The sequence below is a fragment of the Cricetulus griseus genome, chromosome 4, assembly GCF_003668045.3.
Source record: "Cricetulus griseus strain 17A/GY chromosome 4, alternate assembly CriGri-PICRH-1.0, whole genome shotgun sequence".
Classification (NCBI taxonomy): domain Eukaryota; kingdom Metazoa; phylum Chordata; class Mammalia; order Rodentia; family Cricetidae; genus Cricetulus; species Cricetulus griseus.
This window is the reverse complement of record NC_048597.1, coordinates 161,763,211-161,778,723: the sequence shown is the minus strand read 5'-3', so window position 1 is coordinate 161,778,723 and position 15,513 is coordinate 161,763,211. Positions and strand designations below refer to the sequence as shown.

General features: G+C 42.3%; 1 long non-coding RNA gene across 1 annotated transcript in view; it reads right to left on the bottom strand.

Moving 5' to 3' along the window:
* Window positions 1-4,992: 4,992 nt before the first annotated feature.
* The window catches only part of LOC118238684, a 56,603-nt gene continuing 46,082 nt past the window's right edge, over window positions 4,993-15,513 (bottom strand). The window contains exons 2-3 of the long non-coding RNA XR_004769612.1: window positions 5,816-5,879; window positions 4,993-5,050 (exon numbers count right to left, since the gene is read on the bottom strand). This is a non-coding gene — a long non-coding RNA (uncharacterized LOC118238684). The remainder of the gene's footprint in view (window positions 5,051-5,815; window positions 5,880-15,513) is intronic.

The following is a 15,513-nucleotide window of genomic DNA, read 5'->3' as shown; positions in this document are numbered from 1 at the left end:
TTCATCTCCCGGTTGCTTCCCCAACCAGAAGTGACAGGGAAGGATAAAATGCAATTTATTCACCAGTATAAGAGGCTCATTTCCAAACACAATAGCTGTGTCAGGCAGCAGGCCGTGTTCAGGAAAGACAAAGGAGGAAAATAAAGAGAAAAGAAAACCCAAAGAAAGAAGACTCAGTGGAAAACCAAGGCATGGTGTGTGTGTGTGTGTGCGTGTGTGTGTGTGTGTGTGTGTGTGTGTGTGTGTGTGTGTGTGTGTGTGGTGTGTGTGTGTGTGTGTGTGTGTGTGTGTGTGTGTGTGTGTGTGTGTGTGTGTGTGTGTGTGTGTATGTGTGTGTGTGTGTGTCGGGGGGATGTGTTGGTAGAAGTGACCAGCTGGGAAGGTCTTGATTACTGGATTATGGGAGGAGTGAAGGTCCTGAGAAAACTGTACTCAGGGCCTGCTTGGGAATAGAAAATGGCTACGCCCTGTGGACAGCTCTGGTGTATTAGAAACACAACCATGCTAGGAATAAGGTCATGGGCACTGAGCCAAGGATTCTGACATAAGGTAACGGATAGAGGCTCCCTCAGCAATTCCACCTGCTCGAGACAGTCCCTTTCTTTTCCCAGCTAGCCAGCAGGAGATGCTGGGATGCAGGTTTGTGGGCATTTTCAAGCAAGTCCTGTGAGCCTGGGAGAATCTTCTGGAGCCACTCTTGGGAAATTAGAGAGTCATCACTTCCCCTTTCTGAGCAACTCGGCTCCTCTCAAAAAAAAAGAGAACAGTGTACCTACTGCAGCCTGTTAGGGTGAAAGAAAATAACATGGAAAATTCCATCATGGTGCTAAACATTCAAAAGGCATTCATGACAAAAACAAAACAAAAGCAAACAAACAAAACCAAAAGCCAAACAACAACAAAACAACTCTTTGCTTTTCCTGGAAGATGCAACTCTGGCTTGTTCTCATAACAAAACTTGGATTTACCCTACTGGTCTTCATTTTGGCTCCTAGAAGAAGCTCTTCCTGCTCCTCCTGCTCCTCCTGCTCCTCCTCCTGCACCTCAGTCACGACAGCATCCACATTCACCACACATCACCCAACGGAAGCATGCTAACTGAATTCACATTTGGACCAAGCCCCACGCGAAAATGAATATTGATCCAGAACCAAGCATCACCATCATAAAATGAACATCTGGAATTCAGAGATAAATCTGCAATGTTAGTGGGAATGATCAAACTTCCTTCTGCATCACTAACAGCTTTGGCTGTTAAGTTTCAAAGGTTTGGCATTGTCATTCAGCATCGAGGAGCTGTCTGCTGCTGTCATAGTCCCTGCGCCGCTGATAGATGCTCATTTTCAACTGGTGTGAATGGGAGAGCAGAATAATTATGTAAGGGTGTGCCTCATTTGTTCCCAATGCCTTTTTCCTTTCGTGTTCATATTTTTTATTATGTCTTGACAGAAAATAGTTTATCATGGATATTATTACTCATGATATTTGAGGGTTTTTTTCTTCAGTTGGAATCCTGAGATTGACACATTTCTCTTAATTCAAGCTCAAAACTGCAAAGAATTTGTAAATGGAAAGGAGGGGCTCCTGGTCTAAATGGACTTTTAAAATGAAACACTACCCACAAATTTTTGTCTTTTTGACTAAATTTTAAACCAGAAAATAATTCTGCCTATCTAATCTCTATATTCAGATTATAAATCTGAATAAATAAAAACTTTTATAAATATTTCTTCACTGGAGACAGATATAAGCATCTTCCTAAAATAGCAATGTGTGTTCAATTTCTTTTTCCATTTAACTCCTCAAGGGTATATAATCTTTATTTGCAACCAAAAGTAACAGCTTTCACAATGGTTGTGAGTTGTTGGAACATTTAGCCTTGCAGTTATAAATGTATATTCCTGGACAGACTGACAATATTTCAACATAGAAATATTGTCACATAGGAGAAATATTGTCACAAATCACATAGGAGAATTGGCATTACAACTTTCATATATGTGATTGCCTCCATATTTACATTTCAAATGGAATGTTTAGATATAGAAGCAAATCTTGATGCAATTCCTGTTTGCATTACCTCCTGTTAGAATGCAGGACTTATAGATTAACAACTTATATATGGTCACGCAGCTTTGCAAAAACTTCAGAGTGAGACTGAAATGGGCATTGGACTACAAGCCTGCTCAATGTTGGGAGATTTGGGCCAGAGTTGGAGGTCAATGTCAGGTAATACCCCAAGTGGTATACCACGCTGGTACGGCATCAGGGCAACTGGCCTCCATGGACTCAGCATAGTCTATTGTCTTTTCAGCCTCTACAGTCATGATCTGTCTTGGGCCAGAGTTTCTCCCAGCTTCCTTCAAACAATTTGTGGTCACCCCATCCCCGAGGCTGTCATGACACCTATGATGCCCTCTCTAATAGGAAGGCCTTCTACGCTCCTGCACAGCTTGTTTATCATTATTCATTTCATAGAAGGTGAATTCATTCATTTCATCCTGGGCCGGTGGAGCTTCTGTTGTGGCATTCATTTTCCTGTTTCTCTACAGAACAACCTTCAGCACCAAACAGCTTTGACCTCCACTGAGTATCATAGTTGTTTTCGGGTTAGAAGGACATCAGGGCAGAATAAGATATTCACACCAAAGATCATACGAGAGTTTATAACCTACCTAATGGCAAAGGCACACAGAAAGGTCTACTGAGAAGTTTTCTTTGGCTGAGAGTACATACATGGCAACTTTGAGAAAACATATAGATGTACATGTATTGCTATATATTTATAATTTCCAAAAATAGTTCTCATTAAACAAACAATAAACTTGTAGTGATTATCTGCTTTCATGTGTCTTTGTCCCCATCAAACTGGAGGCAAACTCTACTTCGTCTTTTATTACTACTGGTGATTGAACCCAGGACTCTGTATGTGCTAATCAAGTGCTCTACCACTGAGCTACTGCCTCAGACCCTGTATTCATCTCTTAAAGTAGAACCTGCTGTGTTTAAGGAGGCTCATAAACATGAGAAGAATGGAGGATAAAGGGTTATCAAAAGGAACCATGCCTCTAGGGATGGAAAACCTGATCCGGTACAGCCTTCTGGGAACTGGATACAATCCTTCCCCAGAGCCACCCTTTCACTGGCCTAGTCAATGGGGCAGGAACTCTGCAGATCTCTTTCACTGAGTTAGGACTATGGCTGGATACAGAGGAGGGACACAGCCTTACTTTATGTGGCTCAGAAAGCAGGGATTACTACATCAGTCTTTCCAGAACTTGTCCTGATTCTATTTTCAATTTCTCAGCCTTAATCTAGGATGCCATATGGCATAAGGTGCAGTAGTTTCTCCTTTATCGTGTAAGTGTTGCTTACTGTAGTTAGCATGTGAGGCCACAGAGGCCAGTAGGACCTGTCCCATTGCATAAACTCACAGTGAGTGGGGATAAATGTAAGAGTCTCTCTCTTCATGCTTTCCACCCCTCTTGGATTATTCTGTGTCTCTCACAGTTGGCTACTCTACTAGACTATTCTATATTTAACTCTCTAAGCCTCATTAACTGCAAAACCTCTAACTTTACCACCAGACTGATTCACAAGAGTTATTTTTCAGCTACAGTTATTCTTCCTTTTGAATATTAATTTCCTTTAACACTTGTCCTATTAATCACTTTAACAATGAAATTAAGACAATTATTTTAATGAGGTAATGGGTGATAAAGAGCAAACGATACACATTTATTACACAGTAGGCCCGAATGTCTTGATAAAAGCCAGCCTTGTCAATAATATATTAGGTGCTCCAGGAGGGTCAGGCTGCAGACTGCTCTGTTTCACTGATTTAAATATGCCTGATTTGTCAGTGAAGCTACATTTATGCTTTCAGGCCCCATAAAGTGGAGTGCCAATCACTGAGAGTGATGGGTTGTTATTTTTCCTCTGAAACCTGGGGGGGTGCTGCCTTGGATGCCAATTTCTCCCTTTCTTTCCCCTTATCTGCTGTCTTCTTTCACCACCATTTTGTTTCTCTTCATCTTGTTCTGTGTCCACAGCTTCTGGCTATCTCCCTCCCTTCCCACTTATTGTCTATTCTCTTCCTCACTAGCAAGAGACCTCGCTCTTATGTAGTAGTGGGCTCTCTCAGCAAAGACAGGGGAGCCTCACACTGAATTGCAGACACTGGAACTGACTGGAGGACAATGAAATCAGGTTCTAGTTGGTATTTGTAAGCTTCAGTCACCAGTGACAAAGGCCAAGAGCTTCTCTCTTACTCTTGTGTTATTAAGTCCTCCAAATCTACCCTTCCTATGATCTGGGGACCATGTGTGTAAGAATTCTTGTAACTGGAAAATCTTGACTTGAGAGTGGAAGTAGTTTCTGTAATTCTCTTCTTAGACAAATGTCAAAAAATTGATCAACAATCCATGTAACATTTGTACACCCATGTACAAAAACAAAGAAGTGGAAATACCCAATATCCCTTAATATGAAGAAACAAAAATGTTGTATACACACACACACACATACAGTGGACTTTTGTTTAGTAAAAATGAATTTCCAATACATGCTACCACAAAGAACTCTGAAAGTATTATGCTCATAAAATTATCTTTGGATGGTTTTATTTAATGAGGTACTTAGAACAGGCCAATTTAAAGATATAGAATATAGAAAACAGAATATTGAAATACCATTTCTATATTCTCTCAGATATATATATATATATATGAAAGAGAGAATAAAAATTATAGAATATAGAAAAAAGCAATGGGGTGTGTTTTTCACAGGAAATCCAAGAACTTCTTATTCAATGTTGACAATATTTCTCTTTTATTTTCTAAAATAATGAGAGTTTTACATCTTATATGTGAGTTTTTCTTAGGGTTTCTATTGCTGTGAAGAGATACCATGACCATGGCAACTCTTATAAAGGAAAACATTTAATTGGAGCAAGCTTACAGTTTTAGAGGGTTAGTTCATTTTCATCATGGTGGGTGGCATTCAGGCAGACATGATGCTGGAGAAGGAGCTGAGAGTTCTACAACTTGATCTGTAGGCAACAGAAGCAGCTGTGTGTCACATTGAGCATAGCTTGGGCAAAGGAGACCTCAAAGCCCTCTTCCACAGTGATACACTTCCTTCAAAAAGGCCACACCCACTCCAACAAAGCCACACCTCTTAATAGTACCTCTCCCTATGTGGGCCATTTTCTTTCAAACCACCACAGAGTCCATGGTCCACTTTGAGTTCACTCATTTGGAACTTGTGAGGTTTTATGCAAGGGTTTTATGTTCTTCAGTTGGTTGCTTTTGGGGTTTTGAATAGAAGTGTTTAATTCCTCCAGCACTATTTGCTGAAAGGCCACCATCTCCTACTGAACTGCACCTGCAGTTTCCCTACAACTCATCTGAACGTATCTGTGTGTTTCTATCCCCACAATGTTATTTTCTGTCATTTTATTCCTTGCCTAATACCAATGGCTTTGATAACATTAGATTAATAGTTAAGGCATAAAAGCTGGCAGACCAGGGCTACAGAGGTGGTTAAGAACATTTAGCACTCTTGCAGAGGACCCAAACAGTTCCCAGTACCCTCAGTGGACAGCTCCCAGCCATCTATAACTCCAGTTTCAGAACATCCAACCTCCTCTCTGAATCTCCCCTGCCCCACCCCTCCCACCTCCCATGCCCCCATCACACAAATAAAATAATATTTCTTTGGATGGAGAGGTGGCTTAGTCGTTAAAAGTGCTTAGTGTTCTTGCAAAGGACCAGAGTTTAGTTTCTAGAAACAAAGTCAGCCAGCTCACAATTACCTTATAATTCCAACTCCAGAAGATACAATGCCTCTTCTGACCTCTGTGGGCACTTGCACACAACCTAAAATAAAACAAACTTTTATGAAATCATGTAGACTGGTTACTCCTACTTTGTTCTTTTTTTTTTTCCAAAATAATTTTAACTATTCTAGCTTCTAGTTGGTGTGTGTATGTTTACATACCCATAATCTTTTCAAGATTTTGAAAGGAATTACATTAAACCTATGCATCAACTTAAAATTGATACAGTCTCTAAGATGTTTTTCAATCCTTGAACATGCTCTTTCTATCTACTTACTTATTTAGTCAATGTTTCCTGGTTTTCAGGAGCTTGCAAGTTCTGTGAATGTTTTGTTAGGTTAACACCTACCCTTCCTTTGTTGTTCTGAGTGATGGCGAATGGTTTTACATTTTACATTTTTCTCTTCATGTGTTCCCTATTAGTATATAGAAATATAATTGATTTTTATGTATTTGTCTTGTACCCTATAACATTGCTGAATTGATTTATTAATTCTCGGAAAATTTTATGGGTTCCTTGAGATTTTCTGTGTGGAGAAGCATGTTGTCTGCAAACTCAGACAGTTTTATTTCTTCCTTTCTGACCTGGATGTCTGGCATTTCTATTAAAACCTGAAAGTTTGGGATGTTATGAAAACTTGGATTGTATTTAAAGTGTGTGAATTGGCTTCCTCTGACCCCTGGATAGTTGGAAAGGGGCATGTGCTGCCTTACAGCTGCCATGTAAAAACGGAAGTTCGGTCACACTCAGGACACCCTGGAACACAGGGGCTCCTTGCCGCTGCTGTATAGCAGTAGACTTCCCCTCTCCCTAGGTCTTTACTGATGTCAGCTTGGCTGACATTACTTCTGACTTCATAGAGGCTGGCAGAGTGCTGACTCTCTGCTCGGCCTCCTCTGATCTCACCCTCAAGCAGAAGGTAACTCATCTTCTCATCTAATCCCAGCTGATGCTTCAGTTGTCATGATCTGGGGTTCATGGATTTCTCTTTCAGAGAAGTTAGAACTGATCTCTAAAACAGTTATTATGGGTTTGACTGGCCCCATGGTCTTCATAGATTTTTTTTTTGTCACATTCTGCACCATTATGTTTACAAAGCCTCCAGGAACACCACAGGAAGGCCTCTACAGCTGAGGCAGACACTTCAGGTCTGATGACTGAAGGCAGCTCAGACCATTTTCCTCAGGCAGGGATGCTAGTTCTTGAAAGGGCAGCAAGAGGACCTGAATAATGTACATAGGTATCTTATTTATACACATGACAACAATATGTCACAGCAAGGTGGTCCCCACTAAAGGGGTGGGGAAAGGGTTTAGAGCTTTCTGAGATTTTAGAGCCAAGAAGAGAGCAGAGGTAGGCAACTTGAGGGTAGAACAACATAAACTACCAGGGCAGTCTGGCTCATTAGCTAAATGGTGCATTATTATTACTATCGTTGTTGTTTATCATCATTTGCTAAGTAGTTAGACTGCAGAATATTGAAATATAGCATGCCGTTCAAATACGAAGAGCTGACTGAAATATAAAAGTAGGTTCTAGGTAATTGGGATATAATGCTAGCCTGGGGGCTTGTTGCTATCAGCTGCGAGAAGGATAGCACTCCTCTGGCTTCTTGTCCAGGAAGCCTGTATCTCCATGTATTCTCTACGTAGTCTCCTATGTCTGCACAGACACGTGCGGATTTGCCATCCTTTGATAACTGAGTAAGAAGCTGCACCTTTGCAGGTGTCAACCTGGACATCCAACCCCTGACCAGGACTTGCAAGGACACTTGGCTTCTGATATGGTTCTTCCTAAGACCTTTTGCAAGTACATCTTTGGGACCTGAGGGAGGATGCCAGCTGAGTCACATGTCTGATGTCTCTAAGAGCAAGCACTGGGCAGGGATCCAGCACTCAGCAAACCTCCAGACAGGGTGTGTTGTCTCCAGTGGTGGGAGCCCAGCCATCTTTTCGCTCCTCCCACACACCCCTTCCTCCTCCTTTCCACTTGTTTGGCCTCATGCCCACTGCTGGCCCACTTCTCCTCTGTCTCACACACAGCAGGGATTCAGAGGCTCAAGCATTTTTCTTCCATGAAGGAAACAACCCCCTCCAGTCTGACGCCTCCCTAGGTCGATAAGACTCAGGCTCAGCCAGCCCTGGAGTCAGCTTAAGAGAGGGGGTGCATCTCTCTGCAGAGCCATTAGGATGTGGCCAGGCTCAGCCCTCCTCCCCCACCAGGAGAGGTAATAGGCAGGCTATCTCACTGGGACCACTATGCTGTCCAGTCTCTGACCAGGCCATCCAGTCCGTGTCCATTAGCAATAGCAACAAGCCACATTCACTGAGGCTCTCAGTTTGCCAGGTACTAGACCGACACTGTAAGCAACACCTCACTTCATCTTCATGAGAGCTCTCTATGGGCGATACTACCAAACCTCCACTTTATATGGCCAAGTTAATAACATCAGATGCTTGAATGATGTGCCAGTCACTGAGCCAAGCCCTCCATACCCACAGATTTGCATATGTGGATTCAGCCATCTGGGGACTGGAAATATGAGAGGAAAATTGCATCTGCACTGAACATGCACATATTTTTTTATTCCCCAAGCAACACACTATAACAACTATGTACACAGCGTTTATACTGTGTTAGGTATTCTAAGTAATCTAGAGAAGACTTAAATACATGGGAGGATATGTACACCTTATGTACAAAAGCCATGCTATTTTATGTAAAAGACTTGAGCCTCTAGGTATTTTGGTATCCATGAGGGTGCTGGAACCAATTCCTCATGGATACCAAAGAACAACCATATTTAATGTGCATACAACATATGCATAAGTTGATTTGTTTAATCCTTATAGCATATCTATAAGGTAGGTACTATTTTGGTTTGTATCAGTAAGCTTAGACTCAGAGGTCAATGTCACGTCCAAGGTCACACAGCAACTGCATGCTAGGACACCAGGCTATGGAACCAACCCTTAAGCACTCTGCTCCATTGCTTCTCACTATTCCAGCCACTGAGATTTCCATGGTCACAACTGTTATAAATCAAATATGAAGCATACCCCATAGACTCATGTGTTGGATGGATGCTGGGTCCTCACTTGCTGGAGCTACCTTGGAAGGAAGGAAGTCACTGGGGATGTATCCCTGGGGACTGTATTTTGTCCTGGTCACCTTGTGTCTGTCACTCTGCTTCCTGTCCACCATGAGGTGAGTAGTTTCTATTTCCTTACTGTGGACCCAGAAACCATAAACCCAGCCACCGTAGACTGAATCTCCTGAAGCAAGGAACTAAAACAAATCCTTCATCCCTTCAGGTGTCACTGATAGTATTCAGTCAAAATGACAAGAATATGAACTCATGTATGTCCTGTGTCCTGAGGGGATCTGTGTTCTGGAGCCCTAGTTATCCAGTGTTCCCCCCACAGACATGCTGCTGCCGCTCATTCCAGCACAGCCCAGTGATCATCTCCAAAGAGTGGTCTTGAGAAGAACCACCCAGCTCTGAGGTCTTTCCCAGCATCCCTTGCTGACTACAGACTCACGCAACGGTTTGAGTCAACCCAAGTTCACAAGCAAATCCAGTGATAAGCAGAAAAACCTAGAATTAATATTTGAAATCCTTTCCAGAGCAACAATCTGGATTACTGCAGGGAAATAAGATTTAATTCTCTTCCAAGCCCTGACAGACTTTACAAGGGTGCTGTGCCGTCTTCCTCACCCTCCTTCTATCCACACCCTTATCTGCTCTCCCAGAAGACAGCACAGCATTGAAAGCATGACTGGATTGGTTCATGGGCACTAAGATAAAGACAGTTGGTATCCCTGCCCAGAGAGGCTGCCTGACAGTGTCAGAAACTCTCAAATAGAACTCCAATTACCAAAATAAATGATTAGGGCACTTTCTCTCTCCTGCTCTGAGCGCTCCATTAAGCAAATGAAATAGAAGCATTCATAGACACTCCCTTTTTCCTTTCCCTCTGCTGATTAACTGCATAATAAAAATGATATTAAGTAAACATAAATTTCAAAGAGACCCATCTAAGTGACATACCATCATAAAGATCACAGTAAACAAGAGTCATATTTTTAGGTGACCTTGGTGTCCTGTCTGACAACCCCCCCCCCCAAAAAAGACATGCTCCTATCAGAGCCCTCCTCCATCTTCACTCAGCAGTTCACATCTCAGAAAGAACCAGTTACCTGCAGATATTGATCCCTGACTGGTACCCAAGTCAGGCCCTGAGGTGACAGGAGAATAGTGAGTACAGATTACAGCATCAAGATTAACCTGTGAAAGAAGCTGGCTAGCAGAGAAGGATTGGAAACCCTTCTCCACTTAGACTTCACTCAACAGAGCCAGCTCAGGCCAGTTTCCAGAGAGTAACTGGATGCCCTTCATATGACAAACAGAACATTTGGGAGACAATGCAGGAAAGGCAGGTACCACATAAATGTCTTTCAAAGGGTCATGTGGCATCTTGACCATAGCTTTTTCTGAAGGGTGGGACAGGGGATGCAATAATATCGCTTATGGAGAAAAATGATTCCAATTGTCTTAATTATCCATTCTTCATTTTTTGATGTGTATTAAAATAGAAATAAATACATAAATGTTTCCTCAGCCAAGAAAATATATCTTCCAAATCATGCTTATGATGGAAGTCTAGAGGCATCCCATTAATATGAGGGAAAATATAAATCTAAGGTTACCTGCCATTGCTGATGTTATTTGATTGTAGTTTTTAAAACCACAGTAAGAGATGAAAAACCAAAATGATGAAGGTAAATTTTGTATGATTATTGTTGTAAAACTCCAAAACTAACTGCGGTACCACTATAAAACAGAGGAAATATATAGTGCTTTTATGAAATTATCGTTATTATTATGAAATTATAATTTAATTATGACATTTATCCCTTCTCTTTCCTCTCTTCATACCCTCGTATATGCCCCTCCCCACTCTACTTTAAATTTATGACCTTTTTAAATTGCCATTACATGTATATATTTATACTTATATACTTATATATTCCTAAATATAACTGGCTCATATGTATAGCATTATTTGTATGTATGTTTTGAGGGGTGACCCTTTGGCACAGGGCAGCCAAATGATGTGCTCTTCCCTGGAGAAGGCCACCTCTCACACTCCCAGCTTCCTTCGGTTGCCTGTGGTTGTTTTTTTGTGTAGGGTTGAGGCCTTGTGGGCTTTTACCTGGTCAGTTTGGCATGACCATTTGTGGCATCCATGTTCACCTCACAATTGTGTGGTCATGTGGGTGAGGCTTCATGGGTGTATCTTCTGATATTAATGAATCCTAATAAATTATTATTTTAAAAAAGAACCCATACCTCATGTAAGATGAAATCTAGTTTTAAAATATAAATGTATTAATAAACTTTTACCCATCCTTATTTTTCCTTTCCCTCTCTCCCTCCCTCCCTCCCTCCCTCCCTCCCTCCCTCCCTCCCTTCCTGACATACCACTTGTAAGCACAGCTTTTTCCACCAACTCACTGGCTTACCACCATTCTTAGGATACTTTCCCTTTCTTGATAAACTGTCTCTACTCCTATTTTTCTCCATGAGTCCCTGGTCCAATTCATTGCCTTGTGTTGCAAGAACCTGGACGTTTCAGCAGGTGTCCCCAGACTCAAATCAATACCTGTAGCATTAGCTGACAATCACTGGAAAGTGGATGAGGGTCTACCTGATGGCCGTGGTCTTGAAAATGACCTCGTTTTCTGGATTTGCCAGGGTACCCAAGTCTCTATCATCTTCATTCTCCAACTCTCTGATAACTAGGAGACTTCTGCCATTGTCAGGAGCTCTAACCTCTCTGCCTTCTAGTCTCTGTGTCCCCTTTCTTCCTTGCTCTGCCTGTCGCTTATAACCTCCTTGTCTCCTCAGGTCCTCACTTCTACCTGAGTCCATCCAGTCATTCATGAGGAGAACAGGATGCAAGGATGCAGGTCCCATGATCCCTGCAGCAAAAAGGCTCCCCAGTGACTAAACCTCAACTGTATGGAGAGAATTCATTTTACACCTGGCCTTTGGCTGTTGGAGGAAAAGGATGCACACAAGCACAGTGAAAGATTTATATTTACACATATCATATGAGTTCAATAAACATATGCAGGCCCATATGCATGAACATAAGAAAATAAGCCAAAAGACTGCCACCACCCCCCGCCACACACACACACACACACACACACACACACACACACACACACACCTGCATTCGAATTAGTAATTAAGATTTGCCTCCTATCTTATTTCTACTTGTAGGTTTAGCGTCTAGAATAGTATCTTGGATAAAGTGAGTGTGCTTTTCGCTTTTAGTGGATGAATGTATGGAGCTTACCAGTGACCGACAACATTCCTTGGACTCCAGTCTGAGTTGAAATCCTTGGAAATTGAACTTCTGCCCCATACACAGAGAGGACAAAACTCCAGATAGTGTGACAGGGACACCTAACCTTTCCCTTATCTTTAGAGAACATCTAGCTAGAAACCAACTCCTGGTTTCTATCACAGATGCTTCTCTATAAGCAGAATCCCCAATTTCTCATCAGGCTCCCAATCATATCTACAAGTCCCCACATTATAAGAAACATTGTTTTGATATCACCCATGGTGTTTCCTGTTTTCTTTATTTCTCAAACTGTGACAGATTTTTTTAGGCGCCCCATCTTGCCTACCAGGCCACCCTCCACCCCCTGCAGTATGTTTGATGCACGGAGGAGCTGTGGAGCGGCTTCTTTCCAACCAAAATGGGCTGCCTCCCAGCCTCCCTAGTCACCATCAGTGAGTCATGAGAAGGAGGGAAGAAGTCATGCTACTCCTCAGCATCTCCTGGTGTTGGAACACACAGCTCAGGTTGTCCCTGCCCCCACCTCTGGCTAGAGGCCAGGGGCCAACTAACATCTGCAAGGGGGCAGCTGCAGCAGGGCAACTTAACATCCAGTTTCTATCCTCCTTTTGTAGCTAACAAAGTGAGGTTTCAGAAAGCCCTAGTTCACATAGCTAGTGAGACAGCACTGGAATACATCTGTCTGGCCCCTTTACATCCTGCCAGTCTGGTCCATGGCCTATCTGCCAAGACCATGATTGGGGAGGTATAGATGACATTTCCAGCCCTGCACCAACTGGAACCCATTTCTTCTGAATGAGGCTAGGGTCCTTAGTTCCTGGCTGACCTCACAATTTCTTGTAAGCAGGGCTGCCTTATGTGGTTGTACAGTTTGCTGCCTGCATGAATGGACCTGGGTGAACTCCAAGGTGGTGAATTCCAGCCCAGGTTCCTTGGCCGAACTCTGCATTGGCCCCATGGGGGAGGTCTTGTTCTTTTTAATGCAAAAAGATCTCCATAAAGGATAGGAAAGGCTAGGTTTTAAGAAACTAAGAATATTTAAAGGCTTTGGAAGGCTTTCAAGGGAAACATCTTAGTGTAGTCAAAGCTCCTGGCCAGGTCCTAAGTGGTTTCCTTTGACTCCTGTATCTATCCAGGTGCTGTTATTTGGGTGCACACACACAGGTGTAGCTAACCAGGTTTGAGTGGATAAGCAGAATCAAGGGTGGGAAAGAGGGAGGCTGCAGAACACATGGAAGAAAGAACTGGCTAATGTATTATTGAAAGACTATATTCCAAGAATTATTATTAATACCTTAAAGAATGGTATTAGGACTGAGAATCTTTCCTACCAGGAAAAGGACAAAGGGCATTTTCTCCAGTTATGAAGTTCCTGCAGCCATAGGGAGTGAGACCAGGACTGAGGGTTGGATGTAACAGGCGGACAAATTTTATCTTGGTACTTGGTAAGATTCTCTACAGGACTTCCTAGGACCTGATGAGTTTTCTGGTGAGTAAATAGAACTCCACATCTTTCTCTAGCTTCATTCTTACCCCTTGTACTCCTCACACTCTGTGGTCCAGCCATATTGGCCTCCCAACTCCTCTAGCCTCCTTCTTTCCTTCTAGCTTCGTACACCCCATTTTGTTTAACACTAAGGTAGGCACCCCACCATCCTGTATGTATTCATGAAACTTGTCATTTTGCACTGTGTGACAAGGACTGGGGATATGATAATACTTGGTGGCATCAAGTTCTCAGGTAGAAATTCCTCTACTTAAGAACATACTGTGGTGCTAAGTGTGGTGGCACACTCCTGCAATCCAAGCATTTGGTAGAGAAGGTGAGTGATCAGGAGTTCAAAACCAGCCTAGGCCACATGACAAGTTCAAGGCCAACCTGAACTACATGAGACCCTTTTTCACAAATAAGGAAGAGGATAGTAAAGGGGAGAGGGGAGATAAGACAGACAAACACACAGGAAGGAAGGAAGGAAGGAAGGAAGGAAGGAAGGAAGGAAGGAAGGGAGGGAGGGAGGGAGGAAAGGAAATGAAGAAATAAGAAAAAGAGAGGTGAAAGATAAAAATAAATAGAAGATAGGTAGATAGATAGATAAATAGATATTAAATAAATCATAGCACAGTGAGTGCTACTTCACCTTCAAGTAATAGATGAAAGTCCTTTGGAGTTTCAGGAGCATATGTGGCAAAATAAATAGCAAACTTTTCCTTGAGGAGTTGAGAGACATTTCTATTTCTCTAGGAGACAGTCTTGGAAGGAGGTGGTTAAATAAGTAAAGTTTTGGGGTGTGGTGGAATGTTGGGACTTCTGGAGACTATTTTAAGAAAAGGGAACTTTTAATGTGCAATCTGAAGCCGTGGAGATTTCTACAAGAAAGTCCTATTCTGATTGTCTATCACATGTAGATCTAATAGCCCACAAATTGCCTTATATCAGCAAATCAGAAATTGAGGAGGGCTCTGGTCCATGCACAGATGTTTATGTGTGGATCAACAATAGCATACATAAAAGAATTGGGTGATCCACGTACTGAACAATCAGGAGTGTGGCTATGAAGACCATGACTTATAGGACTCTCTCTCTCTCTCTCTCTCTCTCTCTCTCTCTCTCTCTCTCTCTCTCTCCCTTTCTCCCTTTCTTCCTCTCTCCCTCTTTCCTGAGAAGAGGCAGTAAGTGGTGGCATTTGAGGTGCTTACAGTTTGCTTTTCTGTCACTGTGATAATACACTGTGATCAAACTCAACTTATGGGAAGAAATGTGTTTTGAATACAACCCATCATTGAGAGAAGTCAGAACAGAAACTCAAGGCAGGAGCTTGAGGCAGAAACCATGGCAGAACACTGCTTACTGGCTTGCTCACTGGCTTATGCTCAGCTAGCTTCCTTACATAGCCAAGACCCACCTGCCTAGCAACAGTGCTGCTCACAGTGGTCTGGGTCTTCCTACACAAATAATCAATAAAGGCAATCTCCCATAGACATGGCCACAGACCATTGTGATCAAGGTAGTTGTTCAATTGAGGCTACACCTTCTCTAGTGTCTCTAGTTTGTGTCAAGTTGGCACTAAAAACTAACAAGGACAGAGTATAGGGTTCATCATAGATTGTAGGTGTTCCTAGTTACTATTCTTCAGTAATTACATATTTGCATTATTACATATTCAATATTTGTCTCTCCCCAATTAGACTTATAAAGATAAAAACTGTGTACTTATTGGTGTGTCTCAAGTGCTTGCTCATCCTGTGGACACAATTGGTAATCAATATTGATTCATTGGGGTGGATGACGGGTGGAT